This window comes from Acomys russatus, unplaced genomic scaffold (assembly GCF_903995435.1).
Source record: "Acomys russatus unplaced genomic scaffold, mAcoRus1.1, whole genome shotgun sequence".
Taxonomy (NCBI): Eukaryota; Metazoa; Chordata; class Mammalia; order Rodentia; family Muridae; genus Acomys; species Acomys russatus.
This window is the reverse complement of record NW_026131929.1, coordinates 26,366-53,718: the sequence shown is the minus strand read 5'-3', so window position 1 is coordinate 53,718 and position 27,353 is coordinate 26,366. Positions and strand designations below refer to the sequence as shown.

The 27,353-nt window shown below is 45.0% G+C and overlaps 1 pseudogene; it reads right to left on the bottom strand.

Moving 5' to 3' along the window:
• Positions 1 to 570: 570 nt before the first annotated feature.
• Positions 571 to 21,980, bottom strand: LOC127186661 (NACHT, LRR and PYD domains-containing protein 4C-like; annotated as a pseudogene).
• Positions 21,981 to 27,353: the final 5,373 nt, after the last annotated feature.

The window sequence follows — 27,353 nt, the reverse complement described above, 5'->3', positions numbered from 1 at the left end:
TTTAACTTGAAATTTTAAAATATTTGGTAGTGGCCCCTCCCCCAAACACCAATTAACTGCCCATAGTGCCTGAGTGATGGATGGGTTTCATGACAAGATTTGCTTGTGCAACAGTGGCGTGATTATTAGAGGAGTGTCCAGTGACGTTATTCGTGAATTTCTTGCATTGTGTGTGTGCATGTGCGTGCGTGCGTGCATGTGTGTTTAAAAGCATGCAGATACCAGAGGCCAACCTCAGGGATCATTCTTCATTGTTGAGATGCGGGTCTCTCATTTGGTCTGGAACTCACCAATTGGAACAGACTGGCTGGGGCCGTTGAGCATTAAGGACCTTCCTGTCTTTACCTCTCCAGCACTGAGATTACAAGTGCATATTTTATTCATGTAGTTTCCATGGATCAAACTCTGGTCCCTGTGCCTGTTTTGCATGCACTCTCTGGACTGAGCCATCTCCCCACCAGCTCTTATTTCTATCTTAAACAATATTAATCAATGTACATTTCAGATTTCAGTTACTTCCTCCTTAGCTCTAAGGATACTTCCCACCAAGGAGAACAGAGACCAGCTCACCCAAGTACATGCAGGGTGCACATTTGCTGTTTCAGAGCCTCACACAGCACAGCCAGCCCACTGTACTCCAAGGCGTTTTCCAGCAGGTTGATCCTCCACAGGGTCTTGCTCTGGGTAAAGGCAGAAGCAAGGTCCTCACAACAGGCACTAGTTAGCTCACAGGCTTCCACCCTGCAACGAAATATACAGTTCCACATCAGGATGGGAGGTGACAAGTCATTTAGCCTAAACTCACTCCATAGCCTCTGAGGGCAGTCTCTTAAAAGCACAGTGTTCACAACATCAAGTTTTCCCTTCTTTGACAATATGTGACCGCAATGGCCCATTCTCCACATCTGTTTGTGGTGAACAAATAGTTCCACTAATAGTCTGCTGTCCCAGCCCTTGAACCTCCGCTGACATCGTACCTTGCATTTGGTAAAGCAAGGGCTGGTGAGTTCTGAGCCTACACCTCAAGCCCTTTGACACGGTTTTATTTGAACCCTTGCAATTCATTCTGCTATGGACTAAACTACATGTTCAGCATTCTGATCTTTAGTGTTTCATGGGACTAGATTTTGAGACATTGAGTTTTTACAGAGGCAACTAAATTGAAATGATGACAATAAGGTGAGTTCTGATCTTGTATAACTGTGAATACACGGAGATGACAGCCTGTTTCAAGCCAATGAAAAAAGACTGGAACATACTCTGTCTTGGTCCCCTAAAGGAACCATCTCTGCTGATGGCATGACGTCACTTCTAGCCTCTACAACTATGTTTATAGGCAAATCTCTGCTCTATGAGCCACTCAGTCTATTTTTATCATGGCAGTCAAAGCAGTTGCCACTTCAGTTAGTCCAGACAAATAAGTCAGCGAGATGTGGTCTAGTCACTCCTGTCATCTCCAGTGGACTTCCATTCAACCATCCATCCATCCATCCATCCATCCATCAATGCATGCATACATCCAGTATCCATATATGCAACAGCTATGTATCCTATGCATGCTTCCATCCATGACTTCCACCATGCACCTATGCCTGCAACCATCAATCACCAACATACCCACCCATGCATGCATGCACCAACCGTCCAATCATCTATTCACTCATGCAACCAAACATACATTCATCCATGTAATAAACATCTATACCTTGCATGCAGTCATCAATCATCCATCTATCTATGCATTTATTTATCCATCTTGGCATCCACCCATATATCCATGCATCTCTCCATCCATCCATCCATCCATCCATCCATCCATCCATCCACCCATCCATCCATGTATGTATGCACTATCTACTTATCTTGCCTCCATTCACAGCAGTTAGGCTGCCCTACACTACAGTCCTGTAGATGATCAAATTTGTAAGTATGTCCAGTTGAGATAAATCAAACCTGGATAGACTAGCCAGCAGCCACCAGCCAGCAGCCAGCTCACTGCTCCCAGGCTGGACGTTTTTTAAGTGGCTTATTAATACAACCACTGCTAACTGTCATGGTGCCCCTATGGAGATTAGTTTGTTTTCATTTTTATTTTATGTGCATTCATGTTTGGCCTGCATGGATGTCTGTATGAGGGTGTCAGATCTACTGAAATTGGAGTCACACACAGTTGTGAGCTGCAACGTGGGTGCTGGGAATTGAACCTGGGTCCTCTGGAAAAGCGGACAGTGCTCTTGACTGCTGAGACATCTCTCCAGCCCGCCAACCACCCCGCCCGCCCCAATGGAGCTTTAATTTCTCCTTCTGCATATTAATCAGGTACTTTAGCTACCCTCAAGGACACAGGCATGACCTAGATGACACCCACCCAAGACTCTTTAAGTGGCAATTGCGATGTTTTATAGCATCACACAGCAGCTTTACACCAGCGTCTTTTAGATTATTGTTTGAAACCTGTAGGCTCCTCAGGTTTGGGTTGCTGCTGAGGACATCAGCCAGGTCCTGGCAGCCACTAGTGGTGATGAGACAATTTTTCACACTGCAAAAGAAAAATCACAGTGTGGTGGTTATTCCCTGATCAGAAGAAGTGTTTCACATGACGCGGTGATGCCCAGAACCTCAGACAGCACGGAGCCTCTCAGAAAAACATCATCTTCTCTGCGGCCCACAGACAAGGCCAACAGAGTAAAGCAGGCACACTAAGACATTAACTGCGATGCATTCCAATGAAGGTTAAAGCAGGGTCTGGAGACGGCTCAGAGCACACTGCCAGTGCAGAGGACGCAGGTTTGGTTGCCAGAACCCATGCCAGCCTGCTGACAAGCGCTTGTAACTCCAGTTCCAAGGGATCGAATTCCCTCTTCCAGCCTCCTCAGGCACTTGCATGCATGTGCTGCACACACATGCACTCGGAAGCACACACCCACACAAAATGAAGTAATAACAAAAGTTTTGAAAAGTTAAAACATGAGTTAACTAGTGAAACACTATATTGCCTAATACTTTTAAGCAATTGTTGACTATGGGTAACTTCTGTGAAAATGGAGTGGGTGGCTGCTGTGCAGCTTTCAAGACTGCTATATTTTACATCAAGGGAAGAAAGATGGCATTGTGTCACAGCCTTCGCCGTCCACATGGATGATGGCTGACTGGGCATGCCTATACAAGTCCACTCTTTCCCTGAACTATCATTGACCCGTTTTTGATATATGAACAGCAGTGGATGGGCTTGTTTCTGAGCAGCCCATTCTGTCTGATTTCTTCTGATACTGCTTTAAAAAAAACCACATCTGTCTTTGTGCGTGTGCCTGCCACATGGAAGTAGGTGCCGACAAAGGCCAGAGGAGGCAGTCTGGGTTCCTGCAGCTAGACTTACAGAAGGTCATGAGGCTCTGGACTTAGGTGCTGGGAACTGGACTTAGATCAAGAGGAGCTTGTGCTCTGAACTGCTAAGCCATCTCTCCAGCTCTCATGCAACTATGTCATCTGCAAGAACACTCTCAGCAAGGCTGTCTACTTCATATGCTTAAGGTGTTTATGTTTTTGGAATTTTTTGAAAGTGCCATTCTAGCCCAGTAAACCAGCCAACCAAACCAAACCAAACCAAACAAAACAAAAACAAAAAGGCCAAAAAGCATGGAGTCCGCTTTCTGTTGGCCAACTACTCCTCCTGAGTATGGAGGCCATCCTGGAGTGTGGCTGTTATACTGTCATTCCATCGGAAAAAGCTGCTTGTCCCTCTCCCAACAGATTTTTAAATACATACTCAGTATTTTTAGAGACCTCAAATGGTTTATACTTTTAAAGCACTTTTCCTTCATCCTTTATAGGGCTGGAGGATCACAGACACTTTTAATGTTTTTAAAATAATCATATCTGGCATCTTTAGCAGTTTTTAGTTTCTAAAATAGCCAAAGCCACGATTAGAGGGGGGAAAACACATTCAACCACATATTTCCATTTTGTTCCTTATCCCCTTTCTCAAAGAGGACAAAAATGTCATGACTCTGAGATTTCACACTGTTCTCCCAAGTCCCACATATCTGGATTTCTCACAGAAAGTCATTTGATTGTGAAATATGAATCCACTTGGCATGATCAAAACAACAACCCAAAACCTGTCAATTTTAAGAGTTCTATCATTTCTCTTCCCGTTTCTATTGCACTACTGTTTACTCTTTCCAAAGTACAGTTTTCATGCACACTTACTAATTCATACACATATTTTTGGGTCCGTCTTCCATGTCTTACTCTTTCTTTGGGTTTGAAATGTCTCCTAAAGAGAAAGGAAAGAAGGAAGGAAAGGAAGGAAGAAAGAAAGGTGTCCTACAGGCTCATGTCCTGAAGTGTTTAGTCCCCAGATGTGGGCACCATTTGAGAAGATTGTGGGGCACCTAGAATATTAGGGTCCAATAGGTACATGTGGACCACTAAGTGTGGGCTTAAGGGTTATATCCTAGATCCTAATTTTGGTTCCATTCTCTTCTTCCTGATCCACAAATATGAGAAGAAGATTTACACATACTCCCACCACGAGGCCACCTCACCATGCTCTTTTCTCCACCAGGACAGATTAGACCATTCTACACCATAACCTACAATGAACCCTGCTCCCTCAAGTTGCCTCTGTCAGGTATTTCATCCCAGGTACAGTTGACTAGAAAAAAATTCTAAATATACCCTTCTATCCAGAATTTGAGTGCAGTTTTCCATCTGATGATGTCACTCATCTCCTAGCACCTACTCCTATCATTTTAACCATCCCTTCACTCAAGATTCCTAGACAGGGCCCAGGACCAACTACAAACGAATCTACGATAGTGACTTCAGAGCACTGTCTGGGAGAATCAGAGCCCACACAGAACCTTCAGCCCTTCATCCTTCAGGTCATTGGAGCTGATGTCTAGGTGGCTCAAGGTTTTGTTCTGCCTAAGAACATCAGAAAGGTAGTTCCAACATTGCTCACTGAGGGAGTAGTTGGCCAACCTGTGGGAAGGAAAGAACAAGGCATGATAGAGGGAAAAATGTAACATTTCCACAGCTTTACACATAACAACAGTTAACAAAATATTTAAGGAAGACAGGGAACATCAGGAGGGAGGGAGGAACGGGAGGATACAAGTGATGGGATAACAATGAAGATGTAATCTGAATAAATTAATTAAATAAAAAGAAAATTTAAAAAAAGACAAGAAACTTCTGGCTCCTCCTAACACTTCTCCCTTTGTTTCTTCTGACTCCAATCAGACCTAGCACTGAAACTGAGTAAATTTATTGAAAATATTGACGACTTTACCTGATGCTAACCTAAATCCTTTATATTAACAATGCCTCAATTACTGACTCTAATGATACTTTTTATAGCTACATGATTATTCTAATGTAGCTAACCATATCTATGTTGTCTTATTCAATGAACACTATAGAAAATATATTTTGAGGGAAAAAAGTGTATGTTTCTTATAAGCATTTATCCTAGTTTAACATTTTTTTGAAATTTAGTACATTTCATACTTAGCTTGGTATCTATGGGTTGCATGGGTCTGTGTGCATGTGGGCTCACAGTCACTGGTGGATGCAAAAACTCACAGGTACTCAACAGCTGTATGTACAATAGTTCTTTATGTGCCCAGAATCTCTCCTTACTCTTCCATATACTCGTTTCTATCTCCTCTAGACTTCTTATATAATGTATATACCTACTAACTGGTGTACCATGTTAATTACAGAGTAATCACAAGAAAAAAAAATAGTCCACAAGTGTTAAGTTTAGAACCGATTAAAAATTTAAATGATTATTATTTTGTTTATGTGTATATGATGTGTACAGGTACACACCGCACTGTACAGGTTGAGGTAAAAAAAACAGCTTTGTAGAACTGGTTCTCTCCTTCTACATTTTCATGGGCTGTTTCAAAAGCTGGACTTCCAATCCTCCTGTCTCAGCGACCTGCACAGTTGGAACTACAGGGATGTGCAACGCAGCCTGGTGCATGCATGCATGGGAGTGTGTGCATTTTATTTAATTATTTTTAATTAACTAATTAATTAATTAATTTTATCTCTCTCTTTTTTTGTTTTTTGGTTTTTTCTTTTCTTTTTCATTTCATTTTTCTTTTCTTTTTTTTTGTTTTGTTTTTTTTTTTTTTTTTGTTTGTTTGTTTTTTGAGACAGAGTCTTTCTGTGTTAGCCTTGGCTGCCCCGGACTCGCTTTGTAGACCAGGCTGGTCTCGAACTCACAGAGATCCGCTTGCCCCTGCATGTGCATTTGAAAGGTTTTATTTTTAATTATGTGTATGGGCGTGTGCTGTGTGTGGCTCAGTCCCTGTGTGTGAGTGCACCTATGGAGGCCAAAAGACACTGTTTGATTCCTCAGACCTTGAGCTACCAGCAGTTGTTAAATAGCCCAATGTGGATAGAAACATATGGCTCCTCTGAAAGAGCAGTGTGTGTGTGTTCTTAACCACTGAGCCACCTCTCCAGTCTCCTGGCTTGTCTCTGTTTCTTATGTTTATGCTTTGAAACTTCTGCTATGGGACTGTACCAATGGGAAGATATTATAACTGATTTCTCTGTGTGGTGTGAGAGAGAATGCCCTTGCTCCTGTCAGGAGGTGAGCACAGAAGCAGATGAGCAAGAAAGGTATGACAATTCAAGGAAAGAAACAATGCCGAACTGCCCAAGCATCATTTGTCTGCATTCTAAAGCCCAATGACTGGGGAGCTGCTCTAGCCTCTTATGGCTGCAAGCAATACCCTCACATCACTCCTATCCAGAGTCACAGCCAGCTTTCCCACACACAGGGAACCAGAACCATCTGTTCTTTGCTGTTAGAAACATACAGTCTGGTCTGTTGAGGTTTAGCTCCAGCCTCCTTGCCTCCCTTCTGCCCAAATCTGCTGCTTCAGAAATCTAACAGGATGTATGCTGCACACGTGCTCCTGCGTGTGAAGGCCAGAGGCTGACGCTGCTGTCTTCCTCAGTTGTTCTCTGCCTTGTTTTGAGGCTGGGTTTCACCAATAGGGTGATCCTTGAGCTTTAAGACCCACCTATGTTCACCCCCATCAGCTCTGGCGTGAGACAGATAGGATACTGCTGTTGTCGTCAGAGAAAGTATTCATTGCCACAGCCAGATAATGGGTAGACTGTAGGAAACAGAGTCCATGCCCAAGCTATTTCCACAATTCTCCACATTGCCCCCCACCCCCACCCCACCCTCAGCACCCAAGGGCACTTACACTAAGTACTTCAGCACACAGTCTAGGTGACACAAAGCCTTGCACAGGGAGTTTATCCCTTTGCCCAAGTTGTTGGATGTGAAATTGAGATGCATCAGTGTCTTGATGCTGATTAGGACGGAGGCAAAGGTCTTGCACACATCAGGCGAAAGGTTGCAGGCGGCTACCCTACAGGAAAAGGAGAGCATCACATGCTTCTCTGCCTTTGTGACATTGTCCCGTGCTAGCGCCGTGAAGGTTTGGGACCTCTCAGAACTTGACACTGTTCTTTATTTTAGGAATTATTCTAATGTATATGACTGTTTGCCTGCATGAATGTATGTGCATCACATATGTGCCTAGTGCTTATAGAGACCAGAAAGGGGTATCATAGCTCCTAGAAGTAGAGGAATAGGAGGATGTAAGCCACTCAAGGTGAGTTCTGAGATGGGATTTTAACCTGGCTTCTCTGCATGAGCAGTAGGTGCTCTTAACCCACTGAGCCATCTTTCCAGGCCAGTTTCTAAAATTACATTATTTACACCCTTTGTGTGTGTGTGTGTGTGTGTGTGTGTGTGTGTGTGTGTATGCATGAGCGCACACAGAGTTTAATGACTCTGAACTTCCAGATGTAATGTAAGCTATACTGGTAAATTCTGATTCACCATTTAAGCTTGCTAAAATTGAACTCTAAGAGTGAGCAGGGCTTTCCTGTCCTAGACTTCATGTTTAGCTGCAAATGTCCTCTAAGACTCCTTGTCCAGGGATGGGCTGTAATGGGGGGAGGGGTGTTTGAGCAGTTATACAGCCCAAGAACAAGAATAGCAATCATACTGCATGTGAGGAAAGCCACTGTGTCTCAGAGAACAGCGCCAACCAAAGCTGCTACTGTTTATCCCTGTTTAACAGCAAACAGCAGGAAAAAGGATGCAAGATCCTGGGTGGAGAAGATGCTTGCTGTACTCCACTTGGAAACCTCAACGGGGGGGGGGAGAGGGGGACTCCAGTAGGGCTGTTTCAAGGCCTCCTAAGTCATTTCTGCTAGATGAATCTAAGTGCCTGTCTTGCTCACGTTATCTGTAGGCATCATCTGCTGTGTTATTTGTTCTTTTACATGGGGTCCCCAAAAGGGATGCTCTATTCCCAGGACAGGGGATCAGGATTTCCCTCTGACTGCTTCAAGAAGGCTTCTCCAGTCAGTTTCTGGGAGATGTGTCTAGGTTCTGGATTGATGTTAACTTTAGTCGTCTCTCTCATCGGGCTGCTCTGGTCTCCACTGACGATGTGTCAGTGCCTGACCTGATGGTAAATCGTTACCTATCTGTGACTTCTTTCTGCTCCTCGATACTTAATTGCTTTAAGTTTTCTTGCTATACAGTCTGTAAGCTCCAATCGCTCAAAATCAAAGGGATGGCTATCATAGAACCATACAGAATACCAGTATCCATATCCACTCCCAATCCCTTTTTCTGTCCCTAGCCCCAAACATGGAGCCACTACTATCCTTGCCTCTTAATCCCACATGCCTGTCCATCTTTCACCTTATAGGTGAACCACATGATTATCACTTTGAATCAATTTTATGCCACCAGCAATATCTGAGCTCCATCTAGATATGATCAGTAGCCACGAATTTCTCTCCTGCCTTACCATCAATCAGAATTCCAATTTTTTGGGTGTGAACACCTGCCGTGAATGGTTCGGGAGGCACCTATCTGCCAGCAAATGGAACCGTGCCAACCACAGAAGGTTCACTTGGCAGCAAGAGTTCTGAGTCTAAGGCATGGCAGGCTCCACAGAGGCTAAGCGGAAGTAATGGCTTCCAAAGAGGATATACCCATCTAGAAATTAACTTTCACCTTCTATCCTCAGCTCAATTAAGAGAAACTGAAGACTCACTCATTTTATTTCATGTGTGGGCGCTTTTCCTGCCTGTGTCTGTGCACCACTTGAGAACCTGGAGCCTGCAGGTGTCAGAAGGTGTCAGATCCTCTGGCAACAGAGTTACAGATGCCTGTGAACCACCACGTGGGTGCTGAGGATTGAGCTCGGGTCCTCTGGGAGAGCAACAAATGCTCTCAACAGCCCAGGGCGTTACATTTTTTAAAAATTACATTCATTTGTTTACGTGTTTGGGCATACACAGCATGTATGTTAGAGCACGCAAAAGAGCATGTGGAGACTGTGCAACCAAAGAGGACAGCTTGTGGCAGTGGGTTGTGGGGACAGGACTGAGGTTGTAGGGTTGGCAGCAGGTGCCTCAACCCACTGATCCATCTCATTGGCTTGCTGGGATCAGACCTTAAGTTTGCACACGAACAATAGAAAAACAGGTCACAGGCACAAACATTTGAAACTGAAGTCCTGCGACTGTTTCAACTGTCAACTCTACTAACCCTGGAATCACCTAGAAAGGGAGTCTCAACAAGGGGTTCTCTAGAAGGGGGTGTTTACGGGGAGACTTCTTGATGGAGTTAACTGACCTGCCCACTGCAGGTGGCACCACTCCTCACGAAGGAGGATCCTGAACTGAACACGGGTGGAGAAAGTGAGTTGAGCACTAGCAAGCAGACATTAACCCACTGCTATTCGCTCTTGACGGCGGATGTGATGTCACTGTGCTTCCAGGGCTGCTACCCTGACTTCCCAGAGCAATGGAATACAAGCTGCAATTTGGAATCCAGTAAACCTTTTTTTCCTCTAATGATTCCCCCACCCCATCCCCCAACCCCACCCAGCTGGCCCCTTTGAGGGGCGTCAGTGAGCTGGGTGAACAGAAAGACTTACAGCAGCTTTTATATGTTGCACTCGGCCTGGTTCAAGACATCACACAGCAGTTTCACATCGCTCTGGGAGAGGAACATAAGGCTGAGGTTCAAGTGCTGCAAACTGTGGTTCTGACTTATCATCTCGAAGAACATGTGGTTATCACAGAGGAAGAGCACATTATTTGTCCTGCAGAACAAAGAGAGGTATCCATCAATTTCCACCCAGCCTGACCTCTCAGTCTTTGGCACCATCCCATATCCTGTAACGAGGGCACGAGTCTAATTCTGTAACACAGCAAAACACCGCTTCTCAAACTGGGTGAATTTTCTCTTCCATATCGAGCTCTGTAAAATGTTATCAGGCAAAGCTGGCTGACACACCAGCATCCAGAAAGTGGAGGACCCTGCACACGCTCTCGTCATCTTACAATTCATGGACAGCCCTCAGTGAAGGATGGTCAGCCACAGACATGAGCGGTGCCATGCCAGGGAGATTCTATTTTAGACTGTGCAAGCCTTCATTTATGCAGTTAGCTGACAGATGGTGCGAGGACTAGTCTGTTCACCTCCCTGATTATGACTAAATCAATGTTGACCCTTTTAACTTACTCAAGTGCTTGAAGGGTGCAGCTGGGGTACCTCAGGTGATTATACAAGACCAGAAAGGCTGGCTCACAGAGGTAAATGTCTTTCACTTGGAGTAGCTGGATGTCCTTATTATTTATGAGCACAGAGCAAATACAGTGCCAATTGACCAGTAGCTTTTCCCTGTAACAGAGGACAAAGGAATACATTCATTCCATTATTTAAAAAAATGGGCCGGAGAGATGGCTCAGTGGCTAAGAACATTAGCTGTTCTCACAGAAGACCTGAGTTCAGTTTCCACATGGTGGCTCACCACCATCTGTAACTCCCATTCCAGTGTTATTGGACACCCTCTTCTGGCCACTATGGCCACTGTATGCACACGATGTACGCACACGTGTAAGCATTTCACAGCACAGAGATGTAGCAAACGGAGCAAGGGTGGCCGGCGAAGTTCATTTCATGTTTGCAGTTCTTAGCCAGACACGTAGAAATTCTGTGGGGATGCTGGCTGCTATAGCTGGAGAGTACAGGTGCAGTTAATGCCTACTGTGTAAAGGCCGGAGGGGTCTGAGAATCCCACACATTGGGGACCAGGCTTGTCCCCTCCCCTCCCTCCCCTCCCAGGTGAAGACCACCCAGATAGCTCGGTGGTGCTCAAGTTGAGAAAACCTGCCTTGCAGACAACCTTGGTAGTTTCAGAATGAAAAAAAAATTAGGCAGGGTACCACTAAGTTAAAACCTAGAGCAAGAATCTCCTGGCTCAAGCTTTAGATGTGACTATTTACTCAGTATATAATCTTGGATAATATACCTGATGTTTCTGCCTGCTTCCTCACTTCTAACAGGATACTCCAATTTGCCTTATAACATTCCTTACTCTGTGTGTGTGTTTGTGTGTGTGCCCCATATCATGTGTATGGAGGTGAAAGGACAACGTGTAGGAAGCAGCTTTTCCTTCTATGCGGTCTAAGGTACTGAACTTGGGTCATCAGTTCAGTTGAGGATGGACACCTTTTATCTGCTGAGCCATCCTGCCAGCTCACTTCCTATGGTTTCAGAGTATGAAATGAGTCAATGTATTGCATGGTTTTGTGTGTACATGCTTGTGAGTGCATGCACAAGTGCATGTGCGTGCATTTATGTACTCGCATGTTGAAGCCATGTCTCTGCCTCCTTTGTGCTAGGATTACAGCCTTTATTTAAACACTGTGAATCCTGGGGATGAAGTGAGGTGCTCATACTTGTGCAGAAGCTGAGCCATACCCAGATTCCCATAACATTTAACTTTTAAAAGGCGGTTTGCAGCTGGGAGATCAAGAACGAGTCAGAGTGTGATGTTTATATCTCAGAGGGGCAGAAAACACACGTGACCTAGACCGTCCCTCTCCATCCTCATGGTATGGTGGGTTAATATCATTGCTTGAGGGCACTATACCCAAGAAAAGGAAAGTTCCAAGGATAAATGCCAGGACTCCTAAAGAGCAACTTAACCTATTCTATTGCTGCAGAAAGATCGGAAGTTCAAGGCCAGCCTTGATTACAGAATAAACAGAAGGCTAAACCAATAAACCGTGTCTCAAAAAATGAGCAGAGGCAGCAGGTCCTCATAAAGTCCTAGCCTAGCATACATTTGGCACTGGGTTCTACCCTCAGGATGGAAAAAAAGAGCCAAGAGATCAATATTATACACATTTTTTTGTTGTCTGATTTTTTTTTTTTTGGAGACAGGATCTCACTCTTTAGACCAGACTGACCTGAAACTCACTTTGTATGTAGCCCAGACTACTTTAAATGCTCAGACATCCTCTTGCCTCAGTTTCCTGAGTGCTGGGGTTACATGTGTGGGACCCCATTCTTGGCTCAGTTTGATTAATATTTTTAATTCTTATGTACAGTGTTTTCGGTATTCTAGGCTTGCACTGCACTTGCTATAAAACCAGTGATGACCGTGTGTTTACACTCTGCCTGAGTGCCTGAATTACAGGCATGCCCCTATACTTGGTTTCATATGATGCTGGGGAGCAAATCCCGGACCTGTGCACTACAATGGGTGACACTCTGCCAAGTGAGCTACTTCCTTGGCCCCTGTCTATCTGAACTGACACATCCCTGACACTCCATAAATATGCACAACTAATTAATTATCAAAAATTGCCAGGTATGGTGGCTCATGCCTTTCATCCCAGTACTCTGGACACAGGCAGATGGATATCTGAGTTCCAGGCTTGCCACAGCTACAGAGTGAGACTCCATCTCAAAAAAATTAACCAAAATAAATATTAATAAGATCAAATGGCATATCTTTAAAAAAAGTCGATCCGGGGCTCAAAATAGAGCCTGCTCGACTGGTGAGCACTCAGTGGTTAATTTAAGACTGCTTATGTTTCTTCAGAGAATAAGAATTTGGATCCTAGAACCCACATCAGGAAGTTAACTATGGCTCCAGGGGATCTGACACCCTCTTCTGGCCACTGAGGGCACCTGCACTTACATGCGTGCTAACATGCAGCCACATACACATACAATGAAAATAAATCTTAAAAAAGTGAAGCTGTTCTCAAGAGGTAAAATTGTTGTTTTTCCCCTTAACACCTCTATTCTGTTCTTTAAATTTTTTTTAAGTTTAATTGAAATATAATTATGGCCTGGAGAGATGGTTCAGAGGATAACAGTACTGGCTGTTCTTCCAGAGGTCTTGAGTTCAATTCCCAGCAACTACATGGTGGCTCATAACCATATATAATGAGATCAGGCCCACGCTTCTGGCCTGCCAGCACATATACTGGCAGAATAGGGTATAAATAATAAATAAATCTTTATAAAAAAAGTAATAGAATTGCACCACTCACCCCAACCTGAAACTTTTATGTATCCCAAACTCTCAAGTTGACAGCCTTTTTCTTTATCTTGTTTTATATATATATACATATAATGTACATGCATGCACAAATACGTATACACACATGCATATACACATATATGTATACCTACAAACATACGCATGCACGCAGGCATGCACACACACACATGACCTGCTGAGTCTGTTTTTGTTGTCTGTGCGTTATGTGTTTTCTAGGCTGACTGCTAGACACTGGACAACTAGTAAGGGTGAGTTTTGAATCACAAGTCTATATAAATCAACAATACACAGAGACAGACTCTGAAAGTGGGACAGAAAAGAAAGATAAGTGAATGGACTCACATATAGTTTACTTCATGTTCTCCATGCAGGGCACTGTGGGTTGAAAAGGACAGTTTCTTCAGTGTAGAACAGTGTTTTAAGCAGTAGGCAGCAACAATAAAATCAGAATAATTCTTAGCCACAAAGTTAAGCTGTTCCACACAGTTCATAGCTTGCACTAAGAAGCGTTTGTCTTCCATCTTAAACAGACAGTAAAACAACTTCATGCGGTCTATTTGCTCTTGAAACTCTCTATCGCCATGTAACACTACCAGGCTCTGAGACAGCTGACACTTTATTTCCTGGGACAGTTGGTGGCCAAAAATCACCTCCAGCTTTTCTTGTTCCTACTCCTGTGAAAGGCCAAAGATGAAACTTCCCAAAAGAATCCACTGTATTTTGACTTTCTTTAGAAACGTAAATATCAGAGTCTCTAAACATTTAACGTCCTGACAAGGGTGGTGCACAGGGTTCCTCAGCAGATGAAAGATGGCGGCACAGAACTCCTGGATGGTCAGGTGGAAGAACCTGTAAGAGTTTTCGGATTTCTTGCTCTTTAGAAGTATCCTCATGTCCAGCAGCATGGGGATGTCAGAGCTGACGAGCCCATTCCTCAAGAGAGCCTCCTCACTAAACACAAAGGTGTCAGTCCACACGCCCTCCATGGCCAGGGAACACAAGCCCTGTAACTGGTCTTGGCTTTTCTTACTTGGATAACGGGCACTTTGGGGAGCGAACAAATTCAAGATGTGAGTGGAATATAGGGAGCTGGCATGCCTGCAGGTGGCCACCGGGTCTCTTCCCTTCTCTATTTCACCCTTCACACAAGTGGCCACCATCCAGCAGAGCAGGGGACCTGACACAGAGTGAACAGCTGCTCATTTTCTCTCACCAAGCTGAAGGCCTCCTGGGTTCTGCTCTTCTCTTGGAACAAGCTATGGAAATACATCTTAATATTGTTCTTGTTGAATCCCGTCATTATTTTCACATTTGTGCACTCAATCCTGTCCTCCATTTTCTCAAAAGTCTCTGGGGTAGCTGCAATGAGGACAGAGCATTCTGGGAGGAGCTTCCTCTTAAGCAAACTGCTCAGCAGTATATTTACCGGCTGCTTCTCTGTCCAGTTGTCACACAGCTCCAACTCCCGTTCCATCAAATCACACCTCATCACTTCTGGCTGTCAATGATAAATAAGAGTCTCTCGGTCTGGGATAATATATCCACTGTGGGAGCCGAGGGGCTGGGCCACTCTCTGGAGATCAGTTCAGCCAGGCACGCTGTCTCCAACTGCTTCAAGTCCTGACAGCAGAAGTAGAAGACATAGGAGAATTTGATTGGAAACACCAGGCCATCTGACCAGGCCAGCATCAGCTTTGTCAACATCAGCGTCTTACCAACCCCGCCACTCCCTGCAGGAACACCATGTGCGGCTTCTTGACATCTGCCTTCGCTACCATGAGGTCCTCAAAATGATCATAGTCATCCTGGGTAAACTTCTGCTTCATGAAATCCTCAACTTTGACATTGAACTTTCTGGACCAATCATGGATCAGCTTCTTCATCAGATGAGCTTGATATAAATGTGAGTGTCCTGAGGAGTCAGTGAGCACAAGAGAAAAGGAAAAAAAAGACGTTTAACATTATCAGAGCTAAGTTATAATTCACCCATACACAATCTGACCACGATATTTTCATTCACAAACCGTACCCTTAAGATAGATTGATTTTTATAATTATGCATGTGTTGCTGGGTTCTCGTGGAAGTCAGAGGCGTTCCATCGCCACCTGGAGCTGAGCCACAGCTGTCCATGAGCCGCCCCACGTGGGCGCTAGGAGTTGAACTCGGGTCTTCTGTAAGAGTGGGACATGTTCCTAGCCACCAAGTCATTTCCTCAGCGCCCTTGGGATGTGTGTTCCCAGGTGTCTGTAAGCTATGGGCTCAGAGCAATGCTGGCTAGCGTGAGGAGATTTTCACTGGCCGTGGAACACAGCTCTCATTTCTGTGTGCCGGGAATGTTCTACTGTTAAACCATCATGTGCTGACTCAGATGCTGGCACTGCAAGTGGGGTTGCCCCTCTCCCCCATTTCAGACCCAGATATGTCTCGGTCAAATACCTTCTGTGCGTTCTTGTCTGCGATGGGCTGAGCCCTAACTCTGTAGCTGGAAGGGAAGAGAATAAAGAGCTCAAGAGCCAAAATGCCATGCCCTTGAGCACAGCTAAAACATGAACCATTTCTCGCATATTTTTATGACCATTTATCTCTCCCGATATAAAAGTGTCTGCAGTGGGGAAAGAAGCGTGAACTGGAGCCGTGGAAAAATCAGCCACAGAGGAGAGAGACAGCTCAGCTGGGAGCCCCAACTGACTCCACCCCCCACCTGGTCCCTCCTGGATGCTGTGAGAGTAGAAGTGACGATGTCTTGAGAGCCTGATCTGACAATGTAACCTTCCTACCATTGTTTGCTCTTTCAATTGGGAACATCACCTGAGAGGGTGCGCTCTGCCCTGCTTGGGAACTCCAGGTGTCTGCTGCCTTAGATTAGAAAGTGAGCCCCAGTCAATTCCTATTGGCTGCTTTGAGTTCCCAATTTGATGATTTTTTTTTAAAATATCATTTGCCTCTCTGCCTGCCTGCCTGCCTATCTCTTTCTCTCTACCTACCTACCTATCATTTATCTCTATCATCTGCTATTTATTATTTTACTTTAACTTGCTATGGAGTTAATATATATTAATATATATTACATATATGATAAATTTATTCAAAACCAAAAGCATAGCTATCATAGATAATTCTCTGGACCATATAGAACCCTGTGCTGTGCACGGCTGCCCCACTATGAGAGTAGAAAGACCAACTAGGTGTGACAGACTGCATGGCCCCGCCCCCTCCAAATGCAAAACATGAATGCCTGTCAACTCCTGCCACATACACAGATGCAGACACCTAAGAGAATGTAATCACATGCTTGCCATGACAGCACACAACTGTAAAAAAAACTGTATCACTATCAGCAGAAGACTGACTACATTATAATGAAAAGAGATACTATCACACTGACATTAAAAATATGGAATAATGGGGCTGGCGAGATGGCACAGCAGTTAAGAGCACTGGTTACTCTTGAAGAAGACCTGAGAATGGTTTACAACACACATCAGGTGGCTCACAACAGCCTATGACCCAGCTCCAGAGGGTCTAGCCTCTGCAGGCACTGCACTCACATGCAGAATCCCACACAGATACACGCATACATGCAATTTCTTAAAAAGATACCTTAAAACGTTCAGCATATACAACCTCCCATATATATGGCATGAAAGCAAAGAGGGCAGTTTTTAGGGGTCCAGAGGAAACTAGCGGGTGAAAGGAAGAGAGATAAGGGGAGCTAACTATGGGGGAACACTGTAAGCAAAGCACAATAACTCATACATACAGATAAACACACACAAAATTTTCATATTGAAACACTTTGTATGCCAGGTACAACAATTACGTTTTACAAGATGTTCAAATAAAAATAATGGGCAATCGGTGGAGACTGAGGAAAACTCAGACAAACTGCAGATGTAAAATGTCTTAGCTAAACGTAAGAATCAACAGCCGTGGGCTGGTGAGATGTCTCAGGGGCATCTGCCATCAAGCCTGATGACCTCAGTTTGGTCCCTGAGACCCAAATGACAGAAGCAGAATTAACTGTCCAAAGTTGTCCTCTGGCCTCCACTTGTGCACCATGGTGTGCAAATGTGTACGTGTATACACACAAAAATGTAAAAAAAATGTCAAAAAGAAGGCAAAAGGTGGGTTTGTTATTGCTTAGAAGCAGCTGAACAGGGAATAAAAGGCCTACCTAAGGAGAGCTAGAAAGGAAAGGCAGCCTAATGCACAGACAAAAAGATAAAAAGAGATGCATACAAGCCATTGTATGAAGATCCCACAAGTTGGGGTGGGTGAAGAAAGGCTCAGTGCTTCAGAAGAGCTGGTTCAGTTCCAAGCATGCACAGTCTGCAGGTCAAATACCAGAAGACCTGATGTCCTCTTCTGCCCCCCAAGGGCACTGTCCACACATGGTGCACATACATGCATGCAGGCACTCTCACATACACACAACACAGTTTCTAACTGTTCATGTGTGATTTCATCATAAATTAGAGATTTAATAATGTGCAGCTGGAATCCCAGAAGGTGGGATAGAATGGGCAGCAGCGCAGAGACAACTTTTGAACAAATAAAAGATGAGGAGGAAGGACTGTTTTCTAGCCACAGATCAAAGATTACCAGCGAATCCCAAGCAGAACAAACTTAGAAAAAAAACTATGTCTAGGCTTCTCATAGTAAGACACTGCCACCTCCAAGACAAAGACATGAATTGAACTTTAAAGCATCCATGATCTCTTATACCAGGACAAATAAATGTGATTCGTAAATTCATAGTATTTATGAAATATGGCTTTTTCTGTTGTAAGCTTTTGCCTGTTAAAAATCAAAGCTGCCACAGGCACAACACAGACTGAGAAATCCTGTTTTACACTGATTTACACAGCCAGTTCAAATACATGATGTGGATGTGGGAGGAGGATACAGTACACATGCGTGTGTGGAGACCAGAGGTTGACACTGTGTGTCTTCTTCAATGGCTCCTTGCTTTAAATTATGGGTGCCATTTGTCTGCCTGAATGTATTCATACCAAATGTGTGTGTGTCCACAGAGGACAGGATAAGACATAGGATCCCCCTCAAACTGGAGTTACAGATGCTTGTTAACCACCGTGTATGTTCTTGACACTGAGCCCAGGTTCTCTGTAAGATCAGGCGTTCTTAACCACTGGGCCATCTCTCCAGTGCCTCTATCTTGGTTTTTTTTGAGACGTTTCTCAGGTGGCTTAGAAAAGCTGAGTGGCCAGCTGGCTACCATACATGACTTCTATTTGGTTGCTGAGGTCCGAAGTTAGACTCTGATGTTTATATAGATGGAGCCGTCACACTAGAGCCCGTAAGTATAATCTATAGCAGGTGTTTTCTGTTGCTGCTGCCTAAACCCACATTTCCCTCTAGAGTTAAGTCTCCAGTTTACATGTGAGGGGAAAATGACTCATGTTCTCGGGAGAAGTTTAACAATCTAGGTCAGGGCATGATACCCTTCTACATTGGACCACACAGACTAGAGCTACCATGTGCCCATGAAGCTGCATCCTTCCTCCAGGAGAACAGTGTCCCAAGGTACCCGCTGGCCCTATGGTAGACGGGCAAGAGGAAGAGCTATCAAAATGATGGCAGGGTCCTCACTCGCTGTAAAGAAGCTTTGGCCAACTCACCATCCATCTCCCTTGCTGCCTTCTCACTGAGGTCCTTTCTGTTCATCTTCTGGAAGATTTGGAAGGTCACCTCCCAGGTTTTCTTCTCCTTTTAATGTTTCACCAGTAAATTGGCAAGCTCTTCCCGAGATGCCTTCTTCACTTTGGTCCAAGAAATCTGTTTCAGATCCAACTGCAGAATCTCCTGTTTGAGGAACTCCTTAAACTTCACGAACTCCTTCTTGTTTAGCTCTTCCAAGTACCACATGAGACCAAAATCAAAAAGAAAGATTCCATCCTGACCTGAGGAAGATAAGACATGTCTTTAGAGAGATGAGTACTTGAAATAAATCAGACAGGACTTGTGGGCACTGGGGGTGAATTAAGGCAAGCAGCTGAGTTATTTTTTTATGGGGATCAAAGGGCTGGGGAGCTGGTTGAGCAGGTAAAGTATTTGCTGTGCAAATGTGTGGATATAAGTTGGGTCCTCAGCATTCACATAAGCAGCACAGGTTGCAGCCGCAAAGCCTCCAACGGACAGTATGGTCTGCCCGCAAGATGTGCTGGGGAAGGGAATGGCGGTGCAGAACTTGTAGGAGTGGCCAACCAATGACTGGTCCAACTTGAGGCTCAAGACACAGAAGGGAGCCCATGCCTGGTACTGTGTGGATGGCCAGGAACCAGAGGCTGCTCAGCCTAGAGACCCAGGATAGAACCACACACTACTGGAGGAAAAAAAAGTCAATGAAATGATTCCTAATGATTTTTCACTATACTCACAGATCAGTACCTAGTCAGAATGACATCACCTAGAAATTAAGAGGAGCAAATGCAAAGCCAAATGCTAGATGAAGCCAGGGGAACCCTGTAGAAGATGGGAGGAAGGACTTGTAGATGCCAGAGGGGGTCAAGGATGCCATGAGAACACAACACACAGAATCAACTAAGCAGGGATTATACGGGCTCACAGAGACTGAAAATCAAGAATGGAACCTGCACTGGTCTGCACTAGGTTCTTTGCATGTATCTTATGGTTGTATAACATGGTGTTCCTCTGAGACTCCTAACAGTGGGGACAGGGCTGTCTGACTCTTTTGCCTGTGCCTGGGACCCTTTTTAACCTACTGGGTTATCTTGTCTATCCTTGCTGCGAGGGTCTGTGCCTAGTCTTCCTGTAATCTGTTATGCTGTGCCTGCTCTTTTTCTGAGGGGAAAAAACGAGGAGCAGATCTAGGAGTGAGGGGTAAGGTGTGCTTGAGGAGGGCAAGCAGCAGTGGCAGAAGGAGTGGGAGTGGAGCGGTGAAGAGAGCGAGAGCAGCAGACACAAGGGTGCAACAGGAGCAGGGGGAAAGCAGTGGGAGCAGTGGGAGAAGCGGGAGCAGGGGTCACAGGGCCAGCAGGGGGAGCAGCAGGAGTAAGGGGAGCAGCAGGCGGATAGGGGGAGCATGGGGCAAAGGGCCAGCAGGGGGAGCAGTGGGAGTAAGGGGAGCAGGAGTTGGGTAGGGAGAGCATGGACCACAGGGCCAACAGGGGGAGCAGCGGGAGTATGGGAAGCAGCAGGTGGGTAGGGGCACATGGGACACAGGGCCAGCAGGGGGAGCAGCGGGAGTAAGGGGAGCAGCAGGCGGATAGGGGGAGCATGGGGCACAGGGCCAGCAGGGGTAGCAGCGGGAGTAAAGGGAGCAGCAGGCGGGTAGGGGGAGCATGGGGCACAGGGCCAGCAGGGGAGGAAGCAGCAGGAGTAAGGGGAGCAGCAGGTGGGTATGGGCGCATGGGGCACAGGGCCAGCAGGGGTAGCAGTGGGAGTAAAGGGAGCAGCAGGCGGGTAGGGGGAGCATGGGGCACAGGGCCAGCAGGGGGAGCAGGAGTAAGGGGAGCAGCAGGTGGGTAGGGGGAGCATGGAGCACAGGGCCAGCAGGGGGAGCAGCAGGAGTAAGTGGAGCAGCAGGTGGATAGGGGCACATGGGGCATAGGGCCAGGAGGGGGAGTAAGGGGAGCAGCATGCAGGTAGGGGGAGCATTGGCACAGGACCAGCAGAGGGAGTAAGGGGAGCAGCAGATGGGTAGGGGCGCATGGGGCACAGGGCCAGCAGGGGGAGTAGCAGAAGCAGAACGAGCAGAAGCACCACCACCACCACCACACTAGTCCTAGCACTGGGAAGGCAGACATAGGACAATCCCTGGGTCCTGCTGGCCAGCTTGTCTAGCCATATTTGCTGAGCTCCAGGGTAACTGAGAAATCCTGTCTCAAAATTAAGGTGGAGAATAATTGAGGAGGATACCTGATGTCACTATCTGGCTTCCACACAAACACTCTCCTTCCCCATCTCCACTCACACACATTTGGTCACTAACATACTGCATACTCCACTGTTCACTGTGGGTGATATACAAAGTCAGGAAGTTTTCAGTATGGGCTCTGTTTAACTCTCATCCCATTGACAGGATCTTTAGAACAGTAACACAGTGGTGCTCAATGTTTCTGACCCTTTAATACAGTTCATGTTTTAGTGACATCCAACAATAAGAATATTGTCATTGCTCCCTCATAGCTGTAATTTTGCTACTTTATGAACAGTGGTGTAAATACCTTAGGCAAACTCTGTGAAGTAATTCTTCTGTCTGTCTGTCTGTCTGTCTGTCTGTCTCTCTCTCTCTCTCTCTCTCTCTCTCTCCCACACACACACACACACACACACACCACCCACCCGGGGGTTGCAGCCCACAGGTTGAGAACCAGTGTGACAACACTTGGAAAAACAAATAAACTGAGATTAGTGCTCTCAGGAGTTACTGATGATCCTCCTGTTCCACCTCCTCCAACAAATTCTACCAGCTGTGCCACCATTAGGCTCTCTACAAAGATGTAGCCCATGGGCAGCTGAGGCTTTACGTGGGTCCTCAGGGGAGTGGAGGCTGTCTCTGACATGGACTCTGATGCCAGGTTTTTGACCACTTCCCACTGGCAGGACTACTTGCCAGGCCACAGGGGGAAGAGGACCCACTCACACCTGATGGAACTTGATGAGCTGGGGTGGACTGGAAGTGGGGCTCCCCTTATCTGAGAAACATGGGATGAGGGAGAGGGAGAGAGGATGGGGCTGGGAGGTGAGGAAGGATGGGGCTATGACCAGGATGTAAAGTGAATAAATACATTAATTAATTTAGAAATATTGAAAGGAGGGAAAAAGAGCTACTGATGGAGCTTGGGTGACGGCTCAGCACTTCCCCACATTGGGGGGCTCACAGCTGACAGTAACTTTAGCTCCAGGGGATCTGACACCCTGGAATGTGCCCTGCAGGCATAGCACAAACATGGTGCATCTACATACACTCATACACATACACATGAGCAAATCTTTTTTAAAAAATTATTTTATTGTTTTGTATATAGTGCTCTGCCTGCATGTATGCCTGCAGGCCAGAAGAGGACATCAGACCACATTATATATGGTTGTGAGCCACCATGTGATTGCTGGGAATTGAACTCAGGGTCTCTCAAAGAGCAGTCAGTGCTCTTAACCTCTGAGCCATCTCTCCAACCCCCACATGAGCAAATCTTAAAAGAAATACTAGCATCTCTAACTGTGGTGATACCAGATACAATGTTAATAAATAGAATAGTTTAACAGTATTACTGTACATAATATACTTCTGGCATAAGTCAGCTGTAAGCATCAACAAGCAGTGTGTCCAATGGCACAGGCCTGGAATCCCAGCTACTTCAGAGACTGAACCAGGAGAATTACAAGTTCAGGATTTGCCTACAAATCTAATGAAGGCAAAGCAAGCCCCAGTGAAATCCTGTCTCAAAGAAAAAATGTGGCTGGAGAGATAACCCAGTGCTTAGGAGCACTGGCTGCTGCTCTTTCAGAGAAACTGGGTTCACACCACAGCACCCACATAGTGGCTTACTGGGGCAGTGGGGGTGGGGGGTGCAGCTCCGGGGTTAAGAGAAGCTGCTGATTTTGCAGAGGTCCCAATTCATTTACCAGATCCCATATCAGATGGTTCACAACCACATGAAACTCTAATTCAAGGGCACCTGACGCCTTTTTCTGGTCTTTTGGGCCACCAGGCATGCATGTGGTGCACTCATGTACATGATAAATAATAAATAAGATATAATTTTATACAAAAATAAAAATAAAAAGAGGGCTGATTTATGGATCAGCAGTAGAGTGCTTGTGTGGTATGTGCACTGTACTAGATTCAGTCCTCTACAAAACAAAACCAACCAAGCAATCCCCCCCAAAAAAAATCAGGTATGTCAAAACCAACCAAAGTAAGGCTTAACATAATTATGATGTCCAAGAATTTTAACTCTAAGACAAAAATACAGAAAGGAGGACCCTCACCAAATGATATCAGACGCAGAAATAATACATTCATCCATAAAACATGAGAAATTAATGTATACCCACAGCACATCTATAATCTAAAGCAAACAGACTTATCTGTAAGTAGTGAGACCATACATGAAGGAGTGTCTTTTCAGCCAAAGATACTGGAATACCCAGTCTATGTGCAAAAGAAAACAGATTGGTCCCTGAGGGATGACACCTGAGGTTGTCTTCTGGTACCCACGCACACCTTTGCACACACATGCACTCCTACTCACGAAAAAATACGCAACATTGATAAAATAAAAATGAAAAACAATGATGTGCCTCATCTACCTAAAGAAATGAGCGAGAGACAGTGGATGTAGCTCGGTTGGTAGAATGCTGGCACAGCACGCAGGCAGCTCTGGTTTTATTCTAGCATCACATCCACATTAATTTGTTAATTAATTAATTAATATAAAGCTTATCCATGGGTGGCGTTAGGATTCAGATGTAAGTTCATAGTAGAAAGAAAAAACTCTTATAAGCAGGAATCTTGCTTATTCTGTGGCATGTGTACACCCCTATGTGTATACCCACATACAAATAAAATAAATAATAAAAACTAAAATTACACATATGCACTTGATTTATAACACTTTGAATCACCGCAAGACTTACTGAGACACAACTTCCGCCTTAGTTTAGAAACCCATGTACTTGGAAAGATCACTACTGGGTCCTTTGAAACTGATGACATCATTGACTTACCATACTGAGAAGCCCAAGGTGTAAAACTAACCCACATTGAGACTCTTTACGGGCAAACTAGGAAATCGAGACACAGAAAAACTAGGCAAGAATTCCATAGTGCTAATCATGACACATGGATGGCAGACCTTTCCCTGTCAGACAACATGAGGCAGGATACGGAATTGTGGTGATGTGGGGGAGAGAGAGGGCTTGCCGAGGAAAGCTGCTATGCTCCAGAGACCTAGTCTGTGTTTTTTGACCACTGAAAAAGACCCATGGACAAGGACCTAAAGGCCCACTGACACCACATGTGTCCTTCAAAGGTCATATTATCTAAGAGGATAAAACGGACTGTCATCACTTAGGGCCCGGTGATGTCTTCCTGAAAATATCCCCCACCAAGTATAACAAAGGCAGGAATTAGGCTTTGTTTACTTCAGGCTAAAGCGAAGGCTTTCAACCTTGGGGATCGAGTGACTCTTTTGTAAGGGTCATGCATCAGATATGCTGCATATACTTTATTTACTTTAATAAAGCAAAAATTATAGCTAGGAAGTAGCAACAAAATAATTTTATGGTTAGGGGTTCAGCACAAACCTAAGGAGCTATATTAAAAGGGTCACAGCATCAGGAAGGCGGAGAACCACTCGGCTAAAAGAGCATGTAATCTTTATTTTCTAGCACTTTTTTTCCTCCTGTCCTAGAAGATACCCTGTCCCTCCTTCCCTCTCTCCCACCCTCCCTCTCCTCTACCCCACTCGCCACCCCCCTGAACATCTTTTTTTCTTTTCCAGAGACAGGGTGTGTAGCCTTCGCAGTCCTAGAACTCACTCTGTAAAACAGGCTGGCCTTCAACTCACAGAGATCCACCTGCCTCTGTCTCCATAGTGCTAGGATTAAAGGCCTCCACCACCACTGACTGGCCACTTTTCTTTCTTTCTTTCTTTCTTTTTTAACAGTTTTAATTTGGCTTCACATCTGGCTTACTTTGAAATCAATTTCTCTGTTGAAGCCTCAAATTCTGGTTTTGCATGGATTGGGTGAAGGGGGCGTCTCAAACCTACTTCCCCAGGCAGCTGCCAGTGGGGTATGGATCTGTAGCAACAACTCAGCTGGATCAGACACTGTAGAAAGGTAAACTTTTAGAATCCAGACCAGCCTTCCGCTTAGGCTATGTCACCTACAGCAGTCCCTCCCATCCCAGGTCATTGTAAAAAATACACTGCTATGGTTCATTTTCAATGTGCTGTGAACTCATCACAGGATCACCTACTGAAGCCAAGAGGCCCCAGTCTCGCCTCTCCTCTAACTGGTGCCTGGCACTTCGCAGAGCTGCAAATCTGCAGGCTGTCTTCCTTGTGACTAAAGCTGCAAATAGTAAAAAGGGGTGATCTTAACCGTGTCTATTCCTTAGATGGAACTTTCCTTCCTGTGGCGAATTGGTATAAGAATTTAAATGTCAGAATATAGAAAGGAGGACCGTAAAAAGCAGATCCCCCTGGATGTGATCCACTTGCTGCACATACAAACTCACAGTGGCAGGGGTTGCTTGAATGAGATCAGGCTAGTTAACATTCTAAAATGGATGGGAGAAGGGGTGGTAAGAACCCACTCCTAACTGAAGAGCTATTGCCACTGATGGCTACTGAGAAAGTGAATCATTGTTCCTTGGGGAGGGGCATTCAAATGAGTGACCCCACAGCTAGCTATCCACATACTAGCAATCCTAACTGGACTATATATTCTCAGCTTGAAATTTCATGAGCAAGTTATGCATATGTACTTTAAGAGAGAACAATACACAGGCCAACCCAAACCAGAAGAAAATAACAATTAATTAAAGAGAGAGAGGAGGGACAGAGAAACAGAGAGACTCAAAAGTCAGTAGATTCCTGAATACGACCTAACAGGTCGAATTGAAAAAGAAAAAGAAAATAAACCGGGAGCTGGTGGTGCCCACCTTTGATCCCAGCACTCAGGAAGTAGAGGCCAACCTGGTCTACAAGGAGAGTTCCAGGACACCCAGGGCTAATGATAACGATAATGATAATGATGATGATAATAATAATAATAATAATATAGTAGTTGTAGTAGTATAAAAAATAAGGCCACTGTGGTGGTACACACCTTTAATCCCATCACTCAGGATGCAGAGGCAGGTGTATCTCTGTGACTTGAAGCAGGCCAGGACAACAAAGTGAGGTCTTGTCTCAAAAGAAAGATAGAAAAAAAAAGAAAGAGAGAGAGAGAAAGGAATGAAGGAGAAGAAAAGAAGGGAGAGAAAGAATTGCAAGCATCAGGCAGCATCCATCCAGAAACCATACCTACCATGGGTACTATAAGCAGGGGCAGTCACAACTTTCAATCCAATCAAACTGATGGTTTTGTTCATATACAGGGGTTCTTGGAAAAGGGCAGCCCTCACGCTCCATTTCTATGTATTTAAAGGGCTTTTGGTTCCAGCTTTGGTGACCAAATGTAGGGCCTTAGCACTGTGGTAAGTGTGCTGACCACTCAGCTACTCAATCAGCCCCTAAGGGGAAGGTTGAAGGCTTACTTTAACAGGTGACTCAAGCTCCTCATCACTAAGCTGGGTCAAAACGAATTCATTTGTCCCCCAGAACTTACCCCCCCCCACACACACACACAGATTCCAACATTCTCATCAGTAAGCTGGGTCAAAACAAATTCATTTGTCCCCAAGAACATAACACACACACACACACACACACACACACAGATTCCAACATCTTCATCAGTAACCTGGGTCAAAACAAATTCATTCCTCCCCCAGAACTTCTCTCTCTCTCTCTCTCTCTCTCTCTCTCTCTCTCTCTCTCTCTCTCTCTCTCTCTCTCTCTCTCTCTCTCACACACACACACACACACACACACACACACACACACTTACATATTCATGGAGGTGGAGTGTTGGGGGATGAGCAAGCGTGCCAGAACCCCCAGCTGTTTGAGGCACAGGCTGTATGTTGGAAGTGTTAATAAATATTTAACTCTTACAAACCTCTTATAAAAACACACCGATTCATTTTAAAAACATTGGTTTTGCTTTGTTGTTGTTGTTGTTTCCTGGCTTTTGGTTTTTAGAGACAGGGTCTCCCCATGTAGCTCTGGCTATCCTGGAATTCATTCTGTAGCCCAGAGTGGTTATGCCTCCTGAGTGCTGGGATTAAAGGAATGTTCCACCAGGTTTCTTTACGTTTTTTT